The sequence below is a fragment of the Anser anser genome, assembly GCF_964211835.1.
Source record: "Anser anser genome assembly, chromosome: 2".
NCBI classification, from domain to species: domain Eukaryota; kingdom Metazoa; phylum Chordata; class Aves; order Anseriformes; family Anatidae; genus Anser; species Anser anser.
Genome location: NC_139721.1, coordinates 122,784,755 through 122,811,428, shown reverse-complemented (window position 1 = coordinate 122,811,428; position 26,674 = coordinate 122,784,755). Strand labels below are relative to the sequence as shown.

General features: G+C 39.2%; 1 long non-coding RNA gene across 11 annotated transcripts in view; it reads right to left on the bottom strand.

Annotated features, from left to right (window-relative positions):
- The window catches only part of LOC310894663, a 138,613-nt gene that overhangs the window by 57,454 nt on the left and 54,485 nt on the right, over nucleotides 1–26,674 (bottom strand). For 7 of the 11 annotated variants that reach the window (XR_014580064.1, XR_014580065.1, XR_014580066.1 and 4 more), the window contains 3 exons: nucleotides 21,604–21,714; nucleotides 18,131–18,325; nucleotides 8,041–9,322 (listed from right to left, as the gene is read on the bottom strand). This is a non-coding gene — a long non-coding RNA (uncharacterized lncRNA). Of the gene's footprint in view, nucleotides 1–8,040; nucleotides 9,323–18,130; nucleotides 18,326–21,603; nucleotides 21,715–26,674 lie in introns of those variants that run through there. The other 4 variants (XR_014580071.1, XR_014580072.1, XR_014580073.1 and 1 more) reach the window with 1 other exon arrangement.

Here is a 26,674-nt window from a genome sequence, read left to right as displayed (position 1 = left end):
CATCCCTAAATCAATCTATCCTGCATCAATTATCAGTTCCAGTTATGCAGTTCACCCATTCTGCAATATTGGACTGTCTTATGGAGAGTGTTTATACTTATTTGTAAGCAACCCATGTCCCTGTCAGAATTTCTAGTTCATTCCACTCTCTCCCCCTCCTCCTACTTTTTTATTTTAGATCTGCAGATGTTTTCAGAGACAGGGAAAATTTTATCCCATTCTTCCTCTAGATGACCTTCCACAATTCTAGCTTATCAGATGGTGTGCATAGTTACATACAAAAAGAAAGAATGCAAATGTGGTTCTTGTTTTTAATACTAATTAAATGCACTAGAATAATTCTGTATATTTTATGCTCTATCTTGCATAATTTTAAAACAACTTTAAGCACCACCTGACTAATTCTACATGCTACTAGCATACTGCACCCAAGTTATCATCTTGAGTTACCAAACACTGACACTCACTGGGATTGCTGATGGCAGCAAAGGACAATGGGAACATTAACTCCTCATTGAATAAAACTTCCCATAAATCAAAATCTATTCTTGTTCATGTAATAAAAACTAGTTCAATTAAAACTGAGCAAATCGAATGGACAAAGAGTCTCTAAGTTAATGGGACCCCCAGCCTAATGAAGGAGAAATCAACCTTAAAGGTTAAATTGAAATGTCTTGAGTCAAGATGAAAAAAAAAAAAAAGCAAAAGTTTTGGCTGTGAGTATATAGCATCAGCTCCTGTCAAACTGCAGTTAAAAAGGAGTTCAGATTTACTAGTATCTTTTGAAACTTCTTTGCCGTGTTTTTTATTAGTTATTGATTGTTGAGAAGAGATGATGAGCAACATGGCTCAACAGCAAGTAGCTCAGTCCAAGGACAGTGGTGGTCATAATGGAGTGAAACAAGGTGAAGTCCCTTGCTATCAATAATTTCCTTCTGAAGCAGGATCCTCTCTACCCACCCAAAGAAGGGCCAGGAATGCTAAGGGGCAAGTCACACAAATAAGACAGGGGAAAAAAGAAAAGCAGGAATCTCCCTCTGGCATCAACTAAGCCAAAAACTCTGTAGCTACTATACTCTGATTGCTATTATCTATGACAACTAATATTCCTTTGATTTTGTCAGCCCATCACCAGAGGCAAGTCAGTGTCCCTCCCTCATTGTAGCAGAAGCAGGACAGAAAAGCATTACTTCCCATGTGTCCCCAGATCCTGCAGAAAGAGCAGAGGAGCAGGGGGATAGGAGTAGCCAGGCAGGAGGGCAGAAGGAGGGAGAGAAGGAATGACTGCAGGGTGGCAGCTGTCTGCCATCAGGAAGCAGGAACAATGATAAACTCCAGCTCTGAAACACCCAAAACATAGCTGGTAACATTAAGATGTTGTGGTGAACAGTAAGTAACAATAAATATGTTTTCCATACTATCTTCTTGTATCAGAGTATGCTGTCTCAGGATAATAACAGAAATTCAAATTCACTTGCTCCCTTTTCATCTCCAATTTTTCCCTTGCCTAGTTATCCTATATGTCTATACAACCAGGAATAGTACAACTTTATTGTCTTTAAGCCAGCTTCACCCTCACTGCAAGAAAGAATAATATTTTGTTCATTCAATTAATTCATAATTATAATAAATTATGAAAGTATGAATAATTAATTATCCAGATACAAATATTCCATCTGCAAAACATATTTGGCAGCAGTAAGGACTTGCTTACACAGAAATGAGTGATAGGTACATCCAGAATAATTACTTCCAAACCACTCAGACCACAGACCTCCATTCTGCAATCAGGAGAGGAAGTCCATGCATGGAGTTATTAGAAATTCAATCTGAATTCTGTATTCAATCCCTCTAGACCTCTGAATTAGCTCTAAAGTGCATACAAGAGTATATGGTTAAACTGCAACACAAGAAAAAAGGCAGAAACAAGTGGCAACATTTTTCCTTGACAAATTACCACAGATGTTTTCTTGTGTTTAAGCCAGCATTATTAGAATTATACCTTACACTCATAATTAGCATTTAATCAACTAATAAAATCACTCAGAACTTTTTCTGGTCACCTTTCCGGAAGGCTGGGCTACTATTTGCTTATATCTAACAAGCAACTTTGTACACTCCATTAGATTTAGCGTCTCTGGAGCCTGGTTCAAATTCCACATGGTTTATTCAGTCACCTTCAAAGCACCTATATGATGGTTCATCACAACTAAAGCTTAGCGCAAAATCTGCTGTAGGAAATCATCAGGACTCTTCAGTTTGCAAATTTCCACAAGTCCAGTCCTCCTAGCTGAAATTTGCTCTGGAACCATGTCATTTTAGCCCCAGTAAAATGCTTCTTCTGAGTACCAGACTACAAATTTTAACTCTAAAAGTGACAGGTGAAGTCATTTTGATTTATGACAGGAACCACGACAGGGACTCTGCTGCATACACTTATTCCTCATATGAGACACAAAAATGAAAGCAGCAATCACTATTTACTTATTCTTAGACATTAAAGCTAGCAAAACAAAAACTGAAAAAGCATAGGGTGGAAGGTGGAATGTATTCAACTTGTCATTCTTGGAGAATTACTAAAAAATAGAGAAATCTACCTGAACATTTGCATGTTTCTTGGTGGTGATGGTAGTATATTTTTTGTTGTTTGGTCTTTTTTTTTTTCCCCCCACTCGCAGCTGTTACTATCTGATGAACCAAGGGTATGTTTGAAACAGTATAAAATAGAAACATGACCACAGATGTGGTGAACATGGAGTGATTATTGTCTCATTTTCAACATGTTTTTCTCCTTCTCTCACATATTTTAGCATGAAATTATAGGGTATTTATGACTTTACACAAATTTTGTATTCTGAGGAAAAATTAGCTCAAAAAGTCCTGTTCAGTTTTTCTAAGATGGATTCAGAAGATAACTAATAGGTACCAGCATTGTATTTAAAATGGATAAAGGAGAAAAGCTAAAAAGACGTTAACTTTTTCTGCTTCTCTCTCTGGAAAAAACAGTCACAGGAATACAAAGCTCTTAGCTCCAACATCTCTGAGGTGATGTGATCTTATACAACTGTCCTGTCAAAGTGAACTTAAAAAGTGAATACATCAAATAACAAAAAAAAAAAAAAAAAAAAAAAAGTACTAAAATGGTATAACTTACACTCATAGGAGTCAAAAAGTTCCAAGTTAAGGCTAGAATTTGTCTTTAGCTCCCCCCTGTTGTGCTCAGAGAGGGCAATAAGTGCATCATGCTACATTCTGCCTGTTGAATTCTGCCTGCGTTCTGTTCTGTTCTTCGGTACCTGGCTGCAAGTCTTGCACTGACATGGTCGCCTTAATGCCACAGTGGCATTAAGTCAATCCCCAAACTTATCCTGAGTGCACTTGTGTAATTCAACAGGCCCAGACCTTAACCTAGCATCAGCAAGTTTTTATGGTTAAATTAATGAACAAAACAGGTACTGACAGTGGAAATAATGAAGGGCCTAAAATTATGGTTCACATACAAGGATTACTGGATGTTGCTCCAGTCCACATAGCTGCAGCTTCTTAAAATAACATTAATGGAAGTGAAAATTAAAAATGGAATTGGAGACTGTAGCCTTAGAAGAAATGTCCTTTAGAGAAGACCTGGTAAAAAGAAATAATTTGCATCTTTTATTGCTTCCTACTTATAGAAGACAAGACTAAGTATTAGGAACATCGGTTCTTGGTTTGTACTGACTAGTTAGGAAAGAGAAATTCTCTATCCAGTTTCATACACTTGAACTAAACAAACATTAAAGAAAGATCATCATTATCCGTTTTTTATAGCTTGTGTAAAAGGCTATCCTCTTCAAAGTGCTTTATAAATAAAGTCACAAGTCTATGTTAGTTACCCTTAGAATATTTGAGGGTAGGCAGGTCCCAAAGTTATGTTTACTAGGATAAACCTAATATATTAACTTTCATGTGCAATCTCTAAAAAATACCACAACTTAAAGATGAGAAAAAATATAAAGTAGAAGTTTGGTTCCTGTTGCTAACAGCTGGTATAAAAGTCTTTTTGCAACTCTTTTTTTTCATGATGTGTTCTATTCTGTATACACAAGTTAAGTTCAACTTTTATTTCCTTGCAGTGCAGAAAGAAGAATCCCTAAGGAAGATGAGTCAAAGTCTATACTTAAAGGAAAATAAAGCTAATGTTACAAATCCTACAGGTAACTGAAGAGGGTTTATGCAACCCCGCTGCAATAACCACTGCAGTACCCCTCTTGGTGGGGAAGCAAATGCACCCTGTTTTGTGACACAGCCCATTTGAGTTTACAGGTGTGTAGCTAGCTCCACCACAGAGACACCATCCAAGGCTTGGGGCAGACAGGTGGCAGGGAATACCCTTAACCAGAGCAAAGTTTGACAGAAATCATTGAAGGGCCCTCAGATAAAGCTCAGATGGTGAACTGCATTCACAAACTGTTTGGGGCTTTGAGCAGCTCTGCCTGTTCTTTCAAGTCATTGTTATTTTACATGCTCCCCCCACAACCCACACCAAGAAACTTGTCTTTAAGAGTTGATTCATTTCAAAAAAATGTTTTTCTAGTGATTGCTCACTGCAGGACTGTTGGCAGGCTTGTGCTGGGACAGCATCAGCTCTGCCACAGTTCTTAAAGGACTTCCCTTTGGAAGTGCGTCTTTCTGCTGACATGGCCAGGATCTGCTGCGGTAGATTTCTGCTTTGATCTACCTAAGAATAAACCCTACCTGCAGTGGAGTGACGGCAGCACAATTAACACCATGGCATGTTGTGTGCATGCATGATTGCTGTACCGTCACTTTCTCACATGTAAAAGAGTCCCAAATTGCACAGCAGAACAGACACGGAGACAGAGCAAGTTTCTAATCTTTTCCAATGAAGACCTAGGCTGGATTTGCAAACTTCTACCTCAGACACTTTACAGACTTTTGTGGAGAAAACAGGACTCCAGCTTTCCAAGGATACTTTATAAATTGCTGTGGCTGCTGTATTTTGGAAAAAAAAAAATCAGTGAAATGAAACTCCTATCTTATGTAAGCAGGCTCCTGTCAATTGTCCTCCAATTTTTTGCAAGGGGTTAAATTCGGTTTAGCTACCTGATTTATTTATTTATTTATTTATTTTGTAAATGACAGTATACCTCTTCATATTAATTTCATGGCATCTGTTGTTAACAAACATTTGTGTCAGGAACCCATGATGCATAAGCAAGATAAATTTGGGCACAGTAGACAGTCTAGATTAGAAAAGATTCAAACCAGTGACAACTTCTAACACAAATACAGAGGAAGGTTCCTGACTTATATTAGAATCAAATAGCCTTTAATTTAACTAAAATCCTTGGCCATAATGAATATTAATGTTCATGCCTAGAAGTGGCAAGTCTGAGACAGTCACCATTTCTCTTCAGGCTGCTTATATTGGATTCATTAGCAATTTATCATCACCGTAAAGGCAGAATTCAATTCCATCTGTGAGCTCTAAAGCACATAAGACTCGGTGTACCTGATGAATTGCAGATGAGCAGAAACTGGAGTTACCATAATAGAAGTTAAGGGCTTCTGGAAGCCACAAATATTTTATGCTATTAAGCAATTTTGATAATAGTTATAATTGTCAAAGTTAGGGTTTAAATAAATCCTCAAAGGCAGCAGTCATATAAACTTGAAAACATGCTGCATTCTTTTATCTCAAATATCAAATCAGAAAATTGTTTTAGGGATTTCTGAGCACTTCTGGCATAATTTCTTTAGATTTTCTGAGCTTCAGTTTGGTATTATTCAATTCAGATTTCTTCCTAAATGTGAAATATAATCTTAACTGCAAGCATTAGGCCAGGGTGAACTATATGAACCATGTTAAATAGCACTTAGAGTCGAGGAAAATAGCAAGGCAATCACTGAAGACAAACAACACTTGATGTGAGTAGCAGGGGAGCTATATGGTTTATTATAGGCAGAACTGTAGGTTAAATCTTAGGGATTTCATTGTTTTACACACATGCAAGCTGAAAAACACAAAGGCTATCCCTTCACCTTTCTCCCTAGCATAAGAAAAAAAATATCTCAATGTTGTTTGTGACAAATGGCTTTCCTAGCAGGCTGCCCCATAAGATTGTAGAAGCTGGTGCGGTACCACACTGCCCTGAATTAAACAGTAATGGTGGCTTTCAATAAGTAAAAGCAGACATCCTGCACAAGGCTTAATATTACATAGGGTCAGATAATAAACACTTTGATGTCTAGAGTAGGCATCAGGAAAACATTTGAGGAAGATGCTTATAGGGTATAGGAATAAACAGGAGGGTCCAGGAATAAGTTAATCAGACATATCACTGTGAAGCCACCTTCTAAACAGAACATCTGTCTACCAGAATCTCACCATTATGTTACAATTTAAAACAAAACCAATGGCTGGGTTTTGCACACAAGCATAAGCAGAGACAGACACCACGGGCAAGGTAACAGGGAAATGGAAGCACAAAATATTAACTGAAGTTTGTGGTCCACAGTTAAATTTTTGTGCAATAAAATGGAAATGTCATGAGTGATTACGGTTTCTTTGTGTGTATACCTACAGTGATTCATGAACTTTGCAAAGTATTAGTTTGCCCTTTAAACTAAACTAGGAACTAAACTTGCACTTGTATAAAGGTCACTAAAGCGTAAAGACACTTAGCACTCCAGAACTGGACCATATGTAAAACTAAGGAGTGACAAGCCCAATTCAACTGAATTATTTATAAATATTATTTAATATGATATTTTCCTCTTTGGAAACTACTATTACATTATAAGCCACCTCATAAATACTTTATGTATAGTTTAATGAAATGCATATAAAAAATGGAAATACAACCTAGCTTTACTTACAATTGAACAACGAAAGAAAAACATGACAGCAAGTGGACCACAAAGTTAACAGAGTAGTAGAACCAGAAAGCACACACTATCCCACGCACAACTTCTATCTTTCTTCTTCCTACCACTCCCTACTGAACATTTATTCATACATCCGTCTTTCAAAATATCCTCACAAGGAAGTCAGATAAGAAGCAAGACATGAATAAGAGTTTCATGTTTAATGGTCAGTTCCAAGAGAAAATGACACAGCAAGGCTGTGCATCCTGCTACCAGTGCATTTCAAGTCGATAGGAAAGATTGGTTCAAATGGAGAAGGACTGGCATGGAAGCTGAAGAGAAAACTGAGCTTAAGGCCACAGAGAATAATACAACTGATAGAAAGGGGCTGAGCTATAAAGAACACTAGAGGCAAAGACAAACAATAAAAACAGCTTACATGTGACACCTGCTACCTCCACCCTCTGAACAGCAGAGGAGGAAAATCATTTCAGTAACTGCCATTTTCAGTGCTTTGGAAGTGGACAGAAAGGAGTAGGATTCTGCCATTGGGAAAGCAGATGACAGTTAATTCGTGTTAGATTGAATCAAACTCTGAAATCTTGTTTTCATTCACAAAAAAGCATGTTGAGTCAAAGATGTTGTGCAGTCCAGCACTGTCTCATTATTTGAATTATAACTCAGTTGTATGACTAGAGACTTACTGAACTTTTGCTGTGAGATTTAAGCAAGGTGATGCAAGGAAAGTAATCATTTGAAATATATATGAGACAAAAGCTAATATAACACTGTCAAAGAATTAAAAACCAAAAAGGAAAAAAAAAAAAAAACACATACAGGAAAGCTTGAGCCCATCTGAGTATTATTTAAAAAGAGAACACATGAAAATACATGCAGTTAGAAAGTAGGTACCTCCCACCTGTCCCAAAAACAAAGCAGGAATGAATCTATAGAAGGTACAACAGAGAAAAACAGTCAGGTAATAAATGATTTTCAGGCTATGTAAACAAAACAACGTTTTACTTTCATTTTTCTTCTTTGAAAGAGAAAGGTACTTTTTTTTTTTACAGCGTATTTCCTGTGATTTGTTGTGTTCTAGTGTCCTCCAATGGATACTTTTGAAAGTACTTGCTCTGTAATAGTGTAGAAGAACTACAGCTGTGCCTCACTCAGTGGGTTTTTTATGGCATTTATTGCAAGATACTGGGAACAGAGAACGTTATCAGATCTTACAGACTCACCTTTTTTTTTCCGTATGTGCAAACAGCCATTGGCACTACTAGATTATCCCATCTTCAAAAAAAGAAATATGACTTTCCATCAGGTTGTAGCAGTTCCATCTAAGGACTCACTGAGTTCAATATTAACCTTGTGCGTTCAGTCATCTGGTGAACTCACAAAAGGAGAAAAAAATAATAGGATAATGGGAGCGCAGGAAGCCCTCAGAAGCCACATGTACGATGAATGCCCCAAAGCAGGATCTAGCAGTCAGTGGTGCTGCATGGAACAGCTGACAGTGAGTCTCTGGAGCCACAGCTTCTCCTCCTCCTTTCCAGCTGGTACCTTTGAATAAAATGCCACTGAAGAAACACTCAATACTTCACAGCTAAGTGAGAAAACACTGAATTCAGCACTCATTTACATTGATTTAGTTGACAACATACTGTTATCACCTGGAGATGTAGCAGAAATGGGGATGTTTTTGTTTCTTTTTGCTTTTTAAAGGTCTACATGTTAACTTGGATTTCTTAATTTATAGTCTGGACAAATGATGCTATAAACAGTTTTTCTGGATACAAGGTTTTTCTTTAGTCGTTCAAAACTTCTTTACGTGGCATAGTTAATGCATGGCTAGCTTCTGTCCCTGGATCAGTTGCCAGATTCCACCAGCCATGTCCTTCCTCTGCTCCAGATCACTGGTTCTGATTGCTGTCAGCCTCTTTCTCCTAGCTGTAGGTGTCTCAGTCCTGCCTGCTCCCTTCCCTAATCCAGTCGTTGGCTCAGTCTTCTCCTCTTGGCTGTTTGTTTCTTCCAAATGCTTCTGAACAATGCCTTCCTTAGGATAATCTTAAAAGCCATGGATCCAGGGCATGAAATAAACCTGCATCAGTCACTACTAAAATAGAAACTAAGGATGCCTTTGTGCAAGGTGGATTATGCTGCTTCCAAAGAAAACCCAGGTACTGGGCACACCTAAAATGCACTGTGAAGATACAAAAGAGCAATTACAGCAGAGTAGTTAGTGCGGTTTTAATTTGTGTCCTACTTTATTTTGTGCCAGTCTCCCTGTCAAGCACAGCCTTCCAAACCGAAATTCAGTCAAAGCAAGTCAAACAATGTCACCATCCCACTGGCTCTTGTCTCCAGGGATTCATGGTCTTCTCTGCTGAAGACAGGTTCCCTTCGGACAACATCCTTCCACACATCCCCACACAGGTCCTAAGCAGGGAAACAACTGTAAAAAAATAAATAAATAAAGCTAAAGAACTTGAACTGTTATACACTGTTGGCAGCATGCAACTGATGACCTCTCCGAAATTAAAAGATTTTAGGGCTTTAACAGAAGTACACTTACATCCTAACCTCCTGTGTCCTTTTATACTTCTCAGCTTCCTCCTAAAATATGTAAATGCATGGATCTCTCTTGCCTGAAATTTTTTTGAGTTAGAACATCCCTACTGTAAAATTACAACTTGGAAGTGTGATCTGTGCCCAGCAATCTACGAGTCTCCCCATAGGTTAACACAAAAACACAGCTTTCATCAGTCGAAACACAAAAACTCAGAGCTCAGCTGAATACACCGTTACAAGAATCCACTCCAAGAACAGAGCAACCCACTTTACTCAACAGCTTGAGCAGCGGCTGTTCCATCACTACTATCTGGATCTAAAACGCTAACACAGCCAGAGGACTCCACACCCACTCAACTAACCATAAACAGGCATTCCCTGACAAACTCTGTACCTTAGCTGACTTGCATTATGTCTATAAAATACTTAAATACTTAATTTAAATAATTACTTAAATACTAAGTTTAAGTAATTTAAGGGACATTTCCTGATCCATCCAATCCTCATCTCACATGCCTTCTCCATAATTTTCGTGTTTCTATTATACATAAAAAGGAAGACTTACTAGGTTCTGCTTACCGTAAATTTAATAACTGCAGATCATTCACTATTGCTCATTATGTTTTGAAGCTCTTCCACACAAAGCTATTTAACACCCTTTAATTCCTTCAAGTACAAAGTTTAATAATATACTTCAAAGTCCCCTTATACACGATGCCTGACATTCTCATATTTCCTGAAACAAAGATCTGTACTCTAGTGTCTCGCTCCTTCAAAAGAGAATGTGTCCAACAGTTTCACATTCCATTTAAAAATGAAAAACTACAATAACTGTTACTCTAATAGAAAATTGTTTCTAGTACCAGTCCCAGATTTTTCTAAACAATTCTTTCATACAGTTTGAATTTGCTCTTGTCTTTGATGCCAATCTTTTTGTTTTCTTCAGCAAATCCAATCTGTGAATTTCTGTGTTTGTAACACCTCTCCACCCTCCCAGTAAACAGAAAGAAAGTCTGACTCTGACAAAGATACAATAAAAAGCTTTAGGTGTTTTTGAAGGTGTTCCCTAAAGAACCTAAATCTCAAAAGTGATTTAGGCACTGATGATTGCTCACCCTCCCCAGAAGAATTTAGGACTTTGATACGCCCATGTGTACATAAGCACTTTCACAGACTTTCACAAGAGAACAAAATCCATTAGCAAAGAAACTTAATTCTCTTTTTCAGATCTGGTGTTCAGAGGAGAATGCAAGGTGGAAATCCAGCTCCCTGGGCACAGTCAGATCTTACTATTAATGTGAATCAGTAGATACCTAACTGGGAATGTGTCTGCCCCAGTTCCTTCACTTGTTTTTACAGGTCTCTTTTTAGAGGTAGACATTAACAAGGCTCCAAGCTTCCAAGGTTTGTTTCCTTGAAATCCCATTTCAAAAAGCATTTCTGCACAAAGGTTAGGAGGAAAATCCCTGCTATTATCCTCAGGTCTATTTTCAGCTTGCTAGGTGTTGTGAGAAGGGATTTGTCCTCAGAGAATCTTTATTCCTCTTCTCTCCTTGCAACAGTACAAAAACATAAGGGCTGGAAAGTGCAGCCAGCCATACAGGAGCATCACTCAGGGTCCCAGACTTGTTGTATGCCTTATTTCTCAACCCCTGCATCTTAAAACTCCGGGAAGGCAGTCATACATGACCTTACCAACTTATCTTGACCAAGTCAAGAGACTGAAAACCTTTTTAGTTTCATTCATCATTCTTTTAATTTGACAAACAACGTTTTCAGTAGCTTTAGCAAGAGGTCCTGGGCCCAGGGCAAGGCAAGAAGTGCCTATTGGACCTAGTGGTCCAAAGTGATACCAGCAGTGATTAGTGACTTAGTGGAGGACAAAAAGCAAGAAAAGAAAAAAAAAATGGTAGCACCAGAGAAAGACCCAGTGTACTGTGATTCTGTGACAGGGCTCCAGCATCAAAAGGCAGCCTTGCTTCTGCTTAAGTCATGAGCAAGGATGTAAGGGAGCTGTGCTGAAAAAACAGCCAAAATAAGACTGCCTAATGACACAATGAGTATTGCTTTGCTTGTTGTTTTTGTTTTTAAATATATTTAAGGAAGCAACTCTTTTAGATCTATGGTTCCCAACAGGGAATAAATTCCTACTCGCAACTTCAGCTGTGAGGAAAAAAAAAAAACACTCCAATGTTTTCAACACACCACAACATCAGATAAGCTGTACCTCTCTGTCTCCATTTGTCTACAAAAGCACATAAACCTGCTTACATGCAGAAAAGAAATATATATATATATATGTATATTTTATTCACAACTGTCTGGAGAGAAGAAACAAATGTTGAGACTTTGTTCCAAATTTTCTGAAATTCCCTATGGTTCTATAACATATGCAAGAGTGAGTCTGAAATGTATAATTTCTGTGGGCCAAGCAAGTAGAATCCTTTGGAAATCCAGGAAATAATGACCTTGAAAAAAAAAATTGAAACTGTCAAAAATGTTCAGCACTATTCTAACTTAACTCCCACTCAGTTGCAAAACGGTGTCACTGAAGTTGAAAAGAGCAAAATTAAGATAAATGCCAAGCTTTTTTGAATCAACCATCTAATGTAAAGCCTTGTCAGTGGCAAGAAAGCTATGCCTTTCAAGATTAAAAAAAAAAAATCTCTAGGGTCCATTCCTGCTCACAATATGTTTTTCTGCATAGCTTCAGATTATGCTGCATAATAGAATCGTCCCCAGGTGAGCTATCATTATCTTCTTCTTTCCTCTTACCACTAAGCCCTGAAAGTACATTACAAAAGACTTGGCATAAACTGATAACTTTAAAAGTCGTCCCATGTCTCTGCGTGGCATAATGACCACACAGACACCAGGGTTCTTTTAGGATCAGTAACTGCTACCACTTTATTGATGACATAACTTCAACTCTTTCTTATTGAGGACAGAGCCATTCGCTCTACAGCAGTACTTTTCCACTAACCGTTCATTGGTCAACAATTTTGCCCAGCAACCGCAAACACCCAGCAACTTCCATGTCTCAATGGCTGGAGAACAAGCAGTCTGAGACAGCAAGGCGTTCACCCTTCTTTGTTCTTTCTAAACTCTTTCCATTCCTTCTGGCTTCATGTTATCCGATGAGTCCGATGTTATCACCAACCATGGGGTTTGTCGACCCCCATGGCCACACTCCTACATGTCTGTACTGACACTAACTGAGTGCTCTAGGCCTTGAATGAATGCCAGATTTACGGGCTGTCTTCAGTAACTGCCTATTTTACCTACTTCAGTTTAAACAGATGTATGGCATAAGTAGTTTAACTATGCCCAGTGTCATAAACATGACTCATCTTTGTTGGAGTCTTAGTATTACAGAGCAGAGCTCTTTCTACAGTTTAAAAGATTATGTGTTAGGAGCCTGGGATGTGCAAGTTGTGCACTGAGATTATGAAAGAGATGTCCCTTGAGAAGCTTTACAATCGCCTGGTATAGACATACAAAGCTCTTTAAAAGGAACATTGCCTTCTCTTTTAGTTATCAGAAAAACTTATGGATTTTCATGTTATACCTACATAAGATGATGTAAACAAGGAGATGCATTACGCTTGGATGCCATGAAGAGAGACCACCATGGGACTCCACATACAAAGACTAGCCAGAAACAAGCATTCCCCGAGTCATATTCTGTACCCTAGCTACTTGCATTATGTCAAACTTTCAGAAAAATGAACCATTTCTCATCCTTAAAACAGTTATAACAGTAAGTTTTCTTTCTGTGTAAGCTGCGTTTTCTTAATTCAGCTCACAGAACATACTTAAAGAATAGAGTATTGTGGCTTGCAGAATAAATATACACATTCTTTCAAGAAAGCCTCAATCTTTTAATCAAAATTAGTTGTGTTGATGAGCAGAAAAAAAAATGTTAAGAATAAAGTTCTCAGAAAAAAAATAAAGAAGCATAAAATAGTATTCCTCTTTGGTTTGTTTGTTTGTTTTTTGTTTTTGTTGTTCAGGATGATATCAATAAAGGTAAGTATAAAACATCACACAACTTACTCTAAAGCATGTTCTGGAAAAAAACTAGATGACCATGAGGTGGGTCAGGATAAACTGCTAAAGATTTGGAACAGAGATACAGTTTATAACCCGAGCCCTCATGTGACTCCAGTTAAAAAATTAAATACTGCTATGATATATTGGCGGTATTACAGAGCACACAATATTAGATAGGGGATTTATGGTCCACTTGTTATGAAAGCTGTAGACACAGAAATACTAAAAATTATTTTCAATGCTTGCCAACAGGGAGAAAGTTCATACTCACACCTTCAGCTGAGAAGAAAAACTACAAAAGAAGAACAAATTATTTTCTATTGGAAATCTGAAGGAACACTATATAACAAAGATACTCCATATATTAAAGGAGAACATTACAGTCACTGAGTCAGTGAGGTGAGGCTCAGATGCAATCATTTACCTCCTTGGATCCTTGTCTGCCAAACAGTGAGCAATCAAACTGCACATGATATTGTTGCTCTGTAAAAGTCTGTTCATCTGTCATATTTGGCAAGTATTGTTCGTGTCATATCTGTTTCTTCCTCAGGAAAAAAAAAAAAAAAAAAAAGCTTATGATGCAAGCAGAAGCCTCCTGCCCTGATATGAGCCATGCTCTCCTCTTCTCCCCAGAACTCCGCTTTTTGGCGCTAGAGACAATTTGCTGAGGGCAGCAACTGGAAATAGGAGCTGTGGCACAGCTGCAGCCGTGGACCGGACTGCCATCACTCATTGCACCAAGAGCACACTTGACTCACTTTCTGTTTTATGTGATCATATTTTGTGAAGAAATGAATTCATGTGAAACACTTCAGGTTTCTGGGTAGATACAGCAAACTTTACACCATGGACAGTCTTTAAGTGGGTGATTCTGCAAAACGCTGAGCATTTTGGTCCCAGTGCAGCAAAGCAGGTGTGTAATTTCAAGAATGAAAAGAGTACCACTGACATGATTAGTGCTTAAGTGTATGGAAAGACACCTGGAATGGCATCTTTACCTTACGTGCCTGTAAAGTGCTTGGTGTATGATAAGTAGTCAGCATGAGCAACAACCAAGGCACAGAAGAATTTTTTTATGCCTCTAATTATATCCAGCACATTCAACATCTTGCAGGACTAAACCCTCAGAGACAACATACATAAGAGACAGGAGAGGAGAAGATTTTGACAGACTTCCAAAGGGATACAAAAATGGATTTCTGCAAACTAGAATCACACAAAGAATAAAGCCAACTGAACAAGGGCTTACTGGAAGCATTTGAAGAGCACAGTCCTAATATCCATAATACAGCATTGTTAACTTCTAATTTTGGCATGTCTCTCAGCCTACACAATGTTTTTCTTGAAAACTCTTATTCTGAAAAAGAGCCACGCAGACAAGGATTTGTAAAAAAAAATCTTAGCCAAAGACAACAACTCACAAAGCAGGTGCTTGAGGATGGCTGGAAGGAGGCGAGGAAACTTTGAAAAGCTTCCCATTTCCTGACCTCTCTGCTGGCTTTGCAAGGGTTTTCTCATTTCCCCGCTAGACTGAACCTACTGTGGCTTCCACCCTGCACATTGCCCCAGTGCAAATCCAGCTGGGCTTTGTGCTATACTGCTTGGAGGATTGTAGCCTGAAACAGCACTTCAAAGGGACAGTTGAAAATTAACCACATGCTAGAAAAGTGCAAATACCTTCACTCAACTCAAAGAAAGGCTGCCTGTATTTGAAGTGAAAATGTACAGACAATGCAAAGTCATTCAACCATTAGAAAAGAAAATGAGTGTGTTATTAATGTTTGAACATCCTCTGCATTACTTTTCATAATGTTTTCTAAGTATGTATTAACACTAGAAGGAGACAGAGGACAAGCTACCTTGAAAGGTAGCTTTCCTAAGGCATCTCATCAAAGCAGGATTTAAATCTGGGAGCAAAGTGAGATTTCATTCCCAGACAAAGAGAAAAATTGCAGACTTAGAAGTTATTTTAAAACACTTTCCCCCACAACGAGCCTTATGCATTGTGTTAGCACTCCACATGCTGCTACTACTTTAATAGGCATTTCAACCTGCAGAGAAGTTAAAGAATACTGCAGCAGTGAATATTATTATTCCTACTTCTCATCAGTGATTATAAATATTCTAATCATGCATTATCTCATCTAGCCCAGGAGATATTAGAGTAGCTCCTCAAATATGTTATCTGTTTTACAAATTTTGAGAGCTTTTTTCTTCTCATTCTGCAACTGCACACTTAAACAGACACCAACAGGTCTGTTAGGGACAGGAATGCACAGTTCAAACAAAATGAATTGCTGGATTTATTTTTTTTGGTGGGGGGGTGGGGGAGGGGGGCTGGGAGGGAGTGTCATTCTCAAGCACTGAATGATACCTCCCACAGGATCTGTGGGCCACTAACCACCTCTGCAAAGAGTCAGACCAGATATGAAGGCTCTATATTTAAACATTTAAATTTTTAAAAGTTTTTTTCATTACCTCTTCCAAGTTATAGAAAAATTTCTCCTTCTGTTTCATAGAGTTATATGGATAAATACAGTTCTCTTCAAAATTCTCCAATATTGTCTTTCCCCCCACCTCCCCTCAAATTTAGACAGGGATTATTGTGGGAGAAAGGATTCAGCAGAATTCAACTGCATAGACAAAATAAGATTCCAGCAAGTTCATAGTCATTCAAATTTTGCAATCATTTCTGCCCAGAGCATTGTATTGCCATAGAAGAAGAAAGTACTACCTTCACTTCAGGCTTCAGTATTTCTTTCCCTTGGACAGGGTAGGGGTGTTTCTAATTACCTTTATATTTGAAATAGCAGTCTTGCTATTTCAAATAGCATTTCTTGCCTTGCTGGAGGGTGTCCTAAGACTGTAGGGGGAGAGCAAAGGGATGCTGCTAGGCAATATGAAAAAGAGCGCACCTACCTACAGTTCTAATTTCTACAGCCAACAGCCTGAAGAATAACAGAAAAGCTGAAGAGAAAACTGAGTGGAAAAAAAAAAGTTTTTGCTCTTGAAGAGATTGTTTAAGTTTACAGTCACCCAGGTCTTCAAGACTGCAAAAAAAGTAAAAAAAATAATTTTTACAATATGAATAATTGGGGTAAAAATGAATTAGGAAAAAAAAAAAGCCAAGATCTATTTATCTATTCCAGGGAACAAGGAGGTATGAGCATCTTTTTTTCCTGCTGTATTTCCAAGGTCAGACATAGCCCTTGGCTGCACAAGGTAACAACTATGAGCGCACACCTAGAAGGCAGCACTATGGCAACACAGCACCTGTGGGCAGAAATTCTTGTCACAGTCATCTCAGTCACTGAAACTGCTGGAGTCCAAGATTTGCAGCAAGCAAAGTGGAGTGGCTGGTGTGCCAGGCTCTCCAGCTGGGGCTCAGCCCCTGTTCAGCGCCACTTGACTCCCAAAGAATGGAGGCCTGGGAGGAAAACTCCAGACTTGGCACAGTAAGAAAGAAAGCCTTGCATTCACGCTACTCTCTGAGAACCACAAAAAGCCTTATAAATGTTAATTAAAAATAATAATAAAAAAAATAGCCCTGCAAATCCTTCCAGAAACCGAAGGATAGCTTTTAATAGCCATGAGTTCAGTGGCTGTTACATACAAGAGCAGTTCTATACAGCACACAGAATCAGAGCATAAGTCAAGTGTAAAGAACTGAAAGGTATTAAATGACCCTGTAGTAGGGATTTCAGTAGAGATTTTTAACCGCTTGGGACGGATTGTGTCTGGAATAGAAGTATTAACACCTTTATTCTTCCTAAATCTGCAATACCATCTTTACTGACCCCAAGAGATCAGTGCCTTTCCCTATAAAGCCCATCCACAGGTCATTAGCACACTACTATTTATCACAAAGCCCTTTCAGTAATGACTTGCTGGGAAGGGTCGGCACAACTCTGCTCTTTCAAAGATCCCTCATGAATTACCATATTTGAAGACTTTCAGCTTGGAACTGAAGATTAATTCTTTAACCTGAGAGTCTTTATGGGCTGCTTAAATGATTGAAGTAAAGAGAGACGGGTTTTATGAAGTTCTTGCATTTATACAGCATAGCTATATTGGGAAAGCTTCCTTTCTTTTAATTGGATTAAATTACCAAGGAACAGAAGCAAAAGGCAGTTCCCTGGCCAAAATCTCCTCACTTCTATTCCCCATGCAATTTCACCAATGCACATTCCTACCAAGTGAAGTGGTGCCCTCTATTTGCTCAGCTGCGCTCTTGAATCACTTCAAATTTCAGTAAGAAAATTCCAGCCTAAACTAAGGTTTCTAACATCTTAGATCTACGGAAATAGGACTTTCTTAGACAGTATATGTTACTATTGCTGTACCTTAATACAAAGACTGGGTATTTTAATCCAACGAATGCATACTTTATTCACAGTTTATTATCTCACTGGAATCCAACATTGAAGTCTGCATACAATTTATGTTTTAAAGTGTATACCATTTTGCAGTTGCTGGTACCATACACTGTATAGTTTGTCCCTAGCAATTCAAAAATAGCAGATAAAAAAAATTAGAGGAGGATAGCACAGACTTTGCAGCATTCGCATTCTAAGCCCAAGTTCCAATTTGATTTAATAAACTAAGTAGGATTCAAGAGAAGTGAAGTTTCTTTACTCACACCCATGGCCAGGAAGATGTACTAGGTCCAACAAAAACTTGGATTTCTACTGTGATTCCCACTGCCACTCTCAACTTCCATCAGCAGCAGCTACCCTTGCAGCCAACATGTGCCAGATTTCTGAACCATTTCAGAGATGTCATGACTCTGTTTTGTTTTGTTTTTTTAAACCTTGGGAAATAAGGCAGGACATTCCTGTAAAACAAGTTGAGAAAATTAATGTTCTTCAGAGATACAAGTATGTTAAAATTAGATTATTTATATGAATGTGGCTCGTTGCAACTTATGTCATTTGTCTTAGCCTTTCCAGTCAAAGACTTCAAGAACATAAAGTTTTTCAGAGTTATTAATATATTTTAAAGTTAGAGAATTTTTCACTGATCTGTTCTGACCTGGAAGGAAAACAAAGCCACTTCAGAATATACGATAACTATCATCTTCAGAAGGCGGACTTGTAGTTTCGGCGCAATGTACTACAGAGAACTGCACGTAACTTACAATGAAACAACAACAAGGCTACATTAACCTACCTGTGCCTCCCACAAAATATACAGGCTGCTGCTTCCCTCAAGAACAGCAGGAAGAAGTGGCCAGGGAACCCCAAAGATCTTCAGACTCTGCTATGTCAGCCTGCAATGCACCTGCTGAGACCACTGATAGCCTAATGCAACTAATTAAGGGGAAAACAGAAGTTGAGGTGCACTTCAGCTTCTGAGATGGCTTCTCCTTTCTAGGAGCTCCCAGAGCTTGTGTGTGCTCACAACACAATGCAGATGCCACAGCTGTACACCTAACCCCAACAACAGCACAGGCGGAAGGGTGAGAATTAAGCAGTTATCCTTTATGGGAAGAAGTAGCAATAGTCAGATAATAACTCATCTGTACGGACAAGACTGATAACAGAAAGAATTTATCTCAAGACAGGCCATAAGTCATGACTGTTAACTGCTGGGACAGGGGTGGAAGTGCCTGTTTCCAGGCAGAAGAGTTCAGTGCAGGATGGCTGTCACAGGAAACCAAGGGGTCAAACTGCTGCTCTGCCCCCAGCCCAAAGCCCCCCAGCTGCGACCAGCACCTCGCTGCATCCCTCAAGAGCTGCCCCCATAGGCTCTCCCTCACGAACAGCAGGCAGAGACACATGGACCAGCTAAAACCAACGCTATACACTATGAGTGTGTTCACTAAGCCAGCAGGCTGTACAAAACAAGCTGCACAAGGAGCCTCTATCCCCTCTCTCCTCCCTCCTGCAGCAACCATACCATGTCTAATTTCTCTTCTTTTTCTAGTTTCTCACAACTGATATTTCCTAATTTACTAGGAGGAGGACCAGAAAGCAAGGACCTCTTACCATGCCAGTACACATCACGACAGGCCAGCTGGTCTGACTGGGATAGGGGTGGCCCCCAGCACACCTCCCAGGTCTCTCCACCAAGGCAAAGGACTTCCCTGCCAGTCACTGCAGAACTGATGATGGTTATTTTACCTAACGTGGCTACATTTTCCTGAAGCTAACTGGGGAGTTTTCATTGCTCCATTAACAGAGACCTGGAATATATATATATGTATATAATTTGGTAGGACAGAAAGGGACCAAAAATAGCTGCAGGTCAATAACCTTCTATGTTGGCACAGCTGGATCTGGGAGCTGAAGCTCCATGACTTAAATTTAAAGCACAGAATCTCACAGTAAAAAAAAGTTGTTCCTACTTATCAGAGACTTCAGTCGTTTCCTTTCCTCTTAATTAGCCTTATATGTTGTAGCAGGAGGAGGAGCCGTGGAGGCAGATGTGGAGAACTGCAAAGCAGCAACAGTTCAGAGAAGCCACGGTTTGCACTAGTTGAAGTAGCTTTTAGGTCTTTGAGATCTATATGGCAGGTCTGTTGGAAAGAGCATTAATGCTAACACAGGCCAAATTATGCTCTTACCCGTAACTGCTACAGAGTGACAACAACCTCATCCATAGCCCCAGGGGCAGACCCCAGGCCGGGGCACTGCCAGGGGTCACTTTTCCAGTCCAGCTTGGCCTGGGAATGAGCCCTCCAGGCAGCAATGGCATTTCCTAACCTGATACTCGAGCTCCTCCATGTGGCAAGCAGCAGCCTTAATCTTTTCTGTATGTAACAAAGAGCTTCCTTATTTTTCACAGCGTTTTTCCTTTCATTATTCTCCTTACAGAAAATTAAATATTACCAAAGATACTATATTACACTATGGGGCAAGAACGATTAGTTCTGAGCATAATGAAAGTAGAACAAAGACAGCATTACTCTGATAATTGCTATTAGTCACGAATGGGTACTTTCATAACATGATGTAGTTAATCCTCATGTTCATAAAAAAAACTATGTTGAGATACAGATCAGCTATTTTAAACAGTCAGCTTTGGACAAAATCATAGATGAATTCAAATGGCCTCTTGATTGAAGTAGTGCCCTTCCTCCGGTGAAATATCTGGTAAAATATATTCTATTAAGCTGAAGATTTACAACTTTATGCTCTGTCAAGCTAGAAGTAACAAGACATAATGCAGGTTTATTCCTTGAAAAATTTATAAAGAGGTTTTTATATTAAACTTCAGCCAAGGGAGAATCTATATGCCTTTTTAAAGGAGTATCTGGAAATTAAAGATGGCATTTGTTTTAAAGAAAAGCCTTACGATTCCAAGCACACCACTACAAGAAAGCTATTAAAGACACTTATTTTTCTCAGCCATTCAACTTCTCAAGTTGTTTGGCATGCTGTATCATACTCCTCAGTCACGTCTAATTCTGTGTTGAAGGCCAGGATCACCTGCTCCCGTATTGCCTACATGGCAACGCCAGCTCACTTACGCATGACTTAATGAGTTCACACATTTGCTTTTTCACTGACTTTGTAAGAAGCAATTGTGAAACTGCTCAGTTTTAAGGTCACTTGCTTTTTGATACACATTTCATAAATGAAGTTCTTTAATGTGTATATGCCAAATTTGTATACTTCAGGTTGATCATGGGTAAACCTCAGATCTTACATTAAAGACGTTTCCCTTTCTTACTTCAAACCTTAACTTTTGCTTGGTTTTATTTATTTTTTTGTTTCTGCCACAGTAGCACAGGAAGAATTGGCAAACAGAGGACACATCTGAGCTCTTTCAGTGGTGACCATGCCACAAGAAGGCAAGGAGAGGTGACAAGAAAAATGTGACCTTCCCTGATAAATCTGTATGGAACCTGCAGTCAAAATAACTGTTTCAGTAGGCAGGAGAGTAGAGGTATCCACCTCCAGCATCTTTCCCAGAATTGTATGGATAGCCTATTTTCAGAGCTCCTCCTTTGGCCCATGTAGACTTTGTGGAAGTCAAGTGCAGTGGCTAGCAGGCGGCAGGGAACAGAAAGTGAACTCCCCTCACCTCCTCCCTTGCAAAGTAAGAATTTGGAAAAACTTCCCCCCCTCCCAAAAAAAAAAAAAAAGAAAAAGAAAAAGAAGTACTCACTTTTTATTGTTATTATGATTCAGAAGGAGGGTACTCTCCCAAAAAATTTTTAGCTTTCTGAACTTCATGTCTTTGTCAGGCAATCGTCCTTTATCCACAAGACTCCTCAGCCTGCAATTGCAGAAGCTAGAAATAAGTTGGTCATTCAGTTCTGTGGCACCCAGGGAGATGAAGTCATGCTCACAGGGATTTCAGTTCTTAGAAAGTTTATTCTAGCCATCACAAACTCATGAGCAATCACACATTCCCTTATAGCCACATCTAAAGATCCTGCATAATGCTTTCAAACCTGACTGCTGTTGCCCTTGCTTTATCAATTGTTACAGACAGAGGGAGCAAACTACTAATCAGAGAGAAGGGAAAGGGCTCGTTTGGTGAAGAAACTGCTCTAAGAGGAGTAGTCCTACCTACATCACGAGTAGGAAAAGGATGGCATGAGACCTATTCATTTAATGACTGATCAGTCTATTTTCTTCAGCATAAGACCCACGTGAGACTGGAGAGGCAGGGTGTGTTTCCATCTTCAGGCACTAACAGTGCGCTCCTTTTGTCTGATGCATGGGAAAGCTTTTGCTTCACTTTCAATAACAACATTAGGCAGGGAATGGAGAAGCAGGGAGATTTAAAAAACAAAGGAAGAAAGGAAAAAACAAGGTGGGGGGATGCATTCACATATCCTAGAGAGCTTGTCTCTTTTAAAAAAGTGTCCTTTGAGCTAATTGCCATGTTAAAGCCATGAGCAAACTAACAAATTCTGTGGCATTTGCTGTATGGAGAAGAAAAAAAAAAGCGCTCCAATAATTGTCTTTTTTTTTTTTTTAGTATATTAAATTGCATTAAAAATCCTATGTTTATGCTCCCCAAAGCCCTGGAGGGGCTCTCAGCTCACCAACTCCTTCTTCTACAAGAATGCCAGTGCCTGTGGTAGGCACCAGCTCACCAAGCATTAAGCTGAGGCCTCAAACTTACTTATATAGACCACAAGCCGCCTAAAAGAAAGGAAAAAGCATTTCTTCTCATTACAAACACCAGAATTTGAGCTGATGTTGTTTTGTTTTCAGTGTGACCATGGCGTATTTCCCATATGAATCACTCTGCGCAGCCTCTTCTCCCATCACACACAGGCACGCAGTCCCTCGCTCTACATGTGGCCTCTGCATCCCCTCCCTCACACTCTGCTCTGTCCTCTACTGTCCTCAGGTTCTCCCATCAAGCCCAATTTTTACAAGCTCATGTATCAGAGTAGTAATAACAGCTTGTGGAAGTAGTTAACAGGCAGATTAAGACAGCAGCTGGGATCAGGGTTTTTGAAGAGAAGATGAGCTCACGTAAGACCAAGGAGAGATGGTGGGAAAAACGTTTTACTTCTGGGAAATCTTAAGTTGTCTGGGGATCAAGACTTAGGAGCAAGACAAAGAGGAACATAGTGGAAATTGAAATTTTAGGAGAATAGAGATTGATACTGAGAATTACCTTAGAGATCATAGCCATTATATCCTGGAGAAATCCCATGAACAAATTCCATGCATTACCTGTAAAGACTTATCCCAGCTCTGTAGCTATGATATCCGAGTTCACGTTCCCCTCCTCTCCATATAGCTTCCCAGTGTTTTAAGCTCACTGACATTACACAGTATCACTCTCCTTCACCATACTGAGTAAAGAGCATCCACTGTATGCTTCACCACCTATCTCCCCGTAGTCAGCAACAACCTAAAGTCTGACATCACCCTTAAAACCTGAATGTAGAAGTTAACTTTTTTTTCAACCCCACTGTTTGCAGGGAAGGTAGGAGGAGAGAACATAATTAACTGCACGAATTCCTAGGAGATTATTTTTATTCCGATTTATCTAAAGAATGCATGAGGTTCTAATCTTGATTTGAGGAATTCAAATTCAACCAAGCGTCTGGATTAGCCCAACTGTCACATATTTCTCGCTGCTATTACAAGATCACACTCCAATTCTCAGCCCCCCCCGACACTCTCCTTCCTTCCCCTTTAAAAAAATAAAAATAAAAATTGCCATTACCCTTCTCCAGGTTTGTCTATGAAAGTCAAGGGGTGTAAATCCCTTGAAAAGCAAAATACAGCAATAGATCATGCACCAAATTTAGCTTATAAACCTATTCACCGTAACAATGGAATGGAAATTAATGGCCAGATCCTCAGCTGCAACCATCAGCTTAGGTCCATTAAAACCCACCCTGCCGCCTGACCCCTGAGCACTGACCGAGCTCGGCGCTAGCTGACACAGTTTCCATCGGCTTCACAGCAAGCAGGAAAGAGCTGGGGTGTGAAAAAACCTCAGCCATGCCTCCTCCTACCCTGGCCAGGCTGTGCCTCTGAGCTGGTACTCAGGCTGCGCAGCTGCCTGCCCGCCCACGGGGTTCTTCCAACGTCACCACTTTGCAGCCTGCTTGGAGGACTTTGAAGGTTTTGGAGGTTTCTGAAAAGCATCATCCTGGCCCACAGTTGTATACACGGCCAAAATTTTGGATTGAAGCTAAAATTCTGGGCAAGGAAACTTTGGGAAGGACAAGCGTCATTCTTATTCCATACTAGAGTTTGTATTTTTTTAATAATAAAGTTTTCAACCAAACAGTAGGATGAGGAGGAGTGTAAGTATGAGGTAAGGCTCTCAGAAAAAGCCCAGCATAATTAAAGGAAAAAAAGACCAATGTCTCAGTCCTGAAGCAGACAAATTGGAAACTTTCCGTTTCACTCTTGAAGAAGTCAATTCTTGCTGCCCAGAGTGTTTTTGTGGAAATACTGAAGTCCAAAGACATAGAATCATACAGTCACTAAGGTCGGAAAAGACCTCCAAGATCATCTTGTCCAACCATCCAGCTACCACCAATATCACCCACCCAACCATGTTCCTAAGACATGTCTCTATGTATGTTACAGAATTCTGTAAAAGTTTAATAAATGAACAAACTTCAGTGTCTTTGGGGTATTTCAAATGAAGAAATTATGCTATTTAAAATAACAATTGGATATTTACTGTATTACTGATCTTTTGGTACAAAACTAGCTCCTTCTGTGTTCTCTCTACGCAAGTTCTGCATTTTATCTTTCCATAAGTAGGCTAGTACCCACCGTGCAGTAATTTCTATCTTTCTACTCGTTTTCTTATTATTCTACTTTGGGTGTGATTTTGAGCCTAATGCCAAGGAAGTAGGGAAGAAGGATTTTTTTTTTAATTGAACATTTCAAGCTTCCTGATAAAAAATAAAAAATAAAAAATCCTCAATTCAAAGTTTTACTTTATATACCTTCATTTTCCCAACAGTCCCATTTCTCAATCAGAATTTGAATAATCTTTACAATTTGTATTCCCCAAAACTCAAATTTAATGAGTTAGTAGGTATAGAAAGAGAAATAACAGCTGCAGCTTATCCCGCTGTGCTATTCAGTAATGACAATGTTATACCACATTAGCAATTGTGACATTAATAAAAAGAAGCCCATAGGATTAGCCAGAGACAGCTGACTTTAGTCAAATGTAGGTCATGCTTTGTTTGCTCAGAGCTGGGTAATAAATTTCCAGGTAAGTGCTCTCATGTGTCATACATATATGCCAGGAGCATAATTTCAGCTATACTAAATGATCCACATTCTTAAATTTCTGTAAGCCGTTTTTGAATTATTGTTAAGCATTTAATTCCACAGCAGCATCTTACAGGCTACTTAAAGTTATTAACTCATATGACATTATGGCATGTTTTCTTTCTAGTGGCAGTTAATAGCATCTTGATCTGGTTTCCCTTTCACCTTAAGGTATCTGCAACTCTGAATTGTGAGTATTTAACAAAAGATACTTAGCAAGGAATCAAACCCACTACATTTTGCAGCTCTAGCTAAAGGGGAAAACAGTATTTGGAATCAATCCAAGCAGCAGCAAGATATCTTCCACCACAGAAGGGAGGCTTTAAAAAAATTTTTAAAGGAAATAAAGGCATAGCCTTCAATTAATAGTACAAAAGATCCTATCTCAATCTCTGCTACTTTGGCAAGCCCTCAAAATTTGGATTGAAAGCAGACCTTTAAACATATTCATATTTAATCTCAGCACAAGATGTGCATATTGTACACTGAAACCTTAAAGGCCAAATTCTGTGTTCAGTAACACTCTGGCAGGCTTCAGTGGGAAAGGGTGAGTGTAATACAGCAGAAGTTGACCTTGAGGTTGTAATCTTACTTTCACTATTTTTCTTTATATTATAGTAATAATTAGAGGTGCCAAACAAGATCAGGGCCTTTCTGTGCAAGACAGCTTCCGGACAGGCAGAACAGAAAGGGGAACCCGAGTTATGAAGAGCTCAAAATCACAGCAAGACAGACAGAAAAATGCCTGATTATCACCTTTTTACAGATGGGGGTCTGAACCACAGAAAGGCTAACTGCCAGATCCAGATGGCTTTAATTCCACCTAAGTCTCTCGCCCAGTGGTTGCTATGGCTTTAGGCGGCTACTCATCCTGCCCCGTATTTTCAGTCCTTGCTCTACTGGGGTACCAAACTCCTTCCTCACAGCCTGGGTGTCACAAGGACTTTCCAAAGCATCCCCATGCACCCTGCTGCAAGTCCCACCTACGGGCCCATGGCTGTACCTCATTATGTGGACCAAGGTAGCACCTTCCTCATCTTATTTACAGCTAATTAATCTGATCGTCTCTCAGCAACGGAAGTTAATTTCTTGACTCCCTTCTATTTTTTACTCACGTCTTGGCTAAAATGTATTTACACATTAGCAAAGTCTTTGGGGGCTTCTGAGGCATATCAATTGGAAGAGCTGACATACCTACAATTTCAGCTGATTTTTTTTGGTTGGTTGGTTTAATGGCAAATATTCTTGAAATATAAATTAGAAACATGCAAGTAGCTTTTCTCTTAGTAATTAATATAGCTTGAGGGTTATTTGCTGTTGGTTTTGTTGTGGGTTTTTGGTGTGGGTTGTTGTGTTGTGTTTTTTTTTTTTTAAGGAACTAAAGTAACATGGCTTTGCAGCCTTTCAGTACAATTCATCAAGTAACAGTTTCCTTAAAGCAACAATGTTTACTGGTCTCT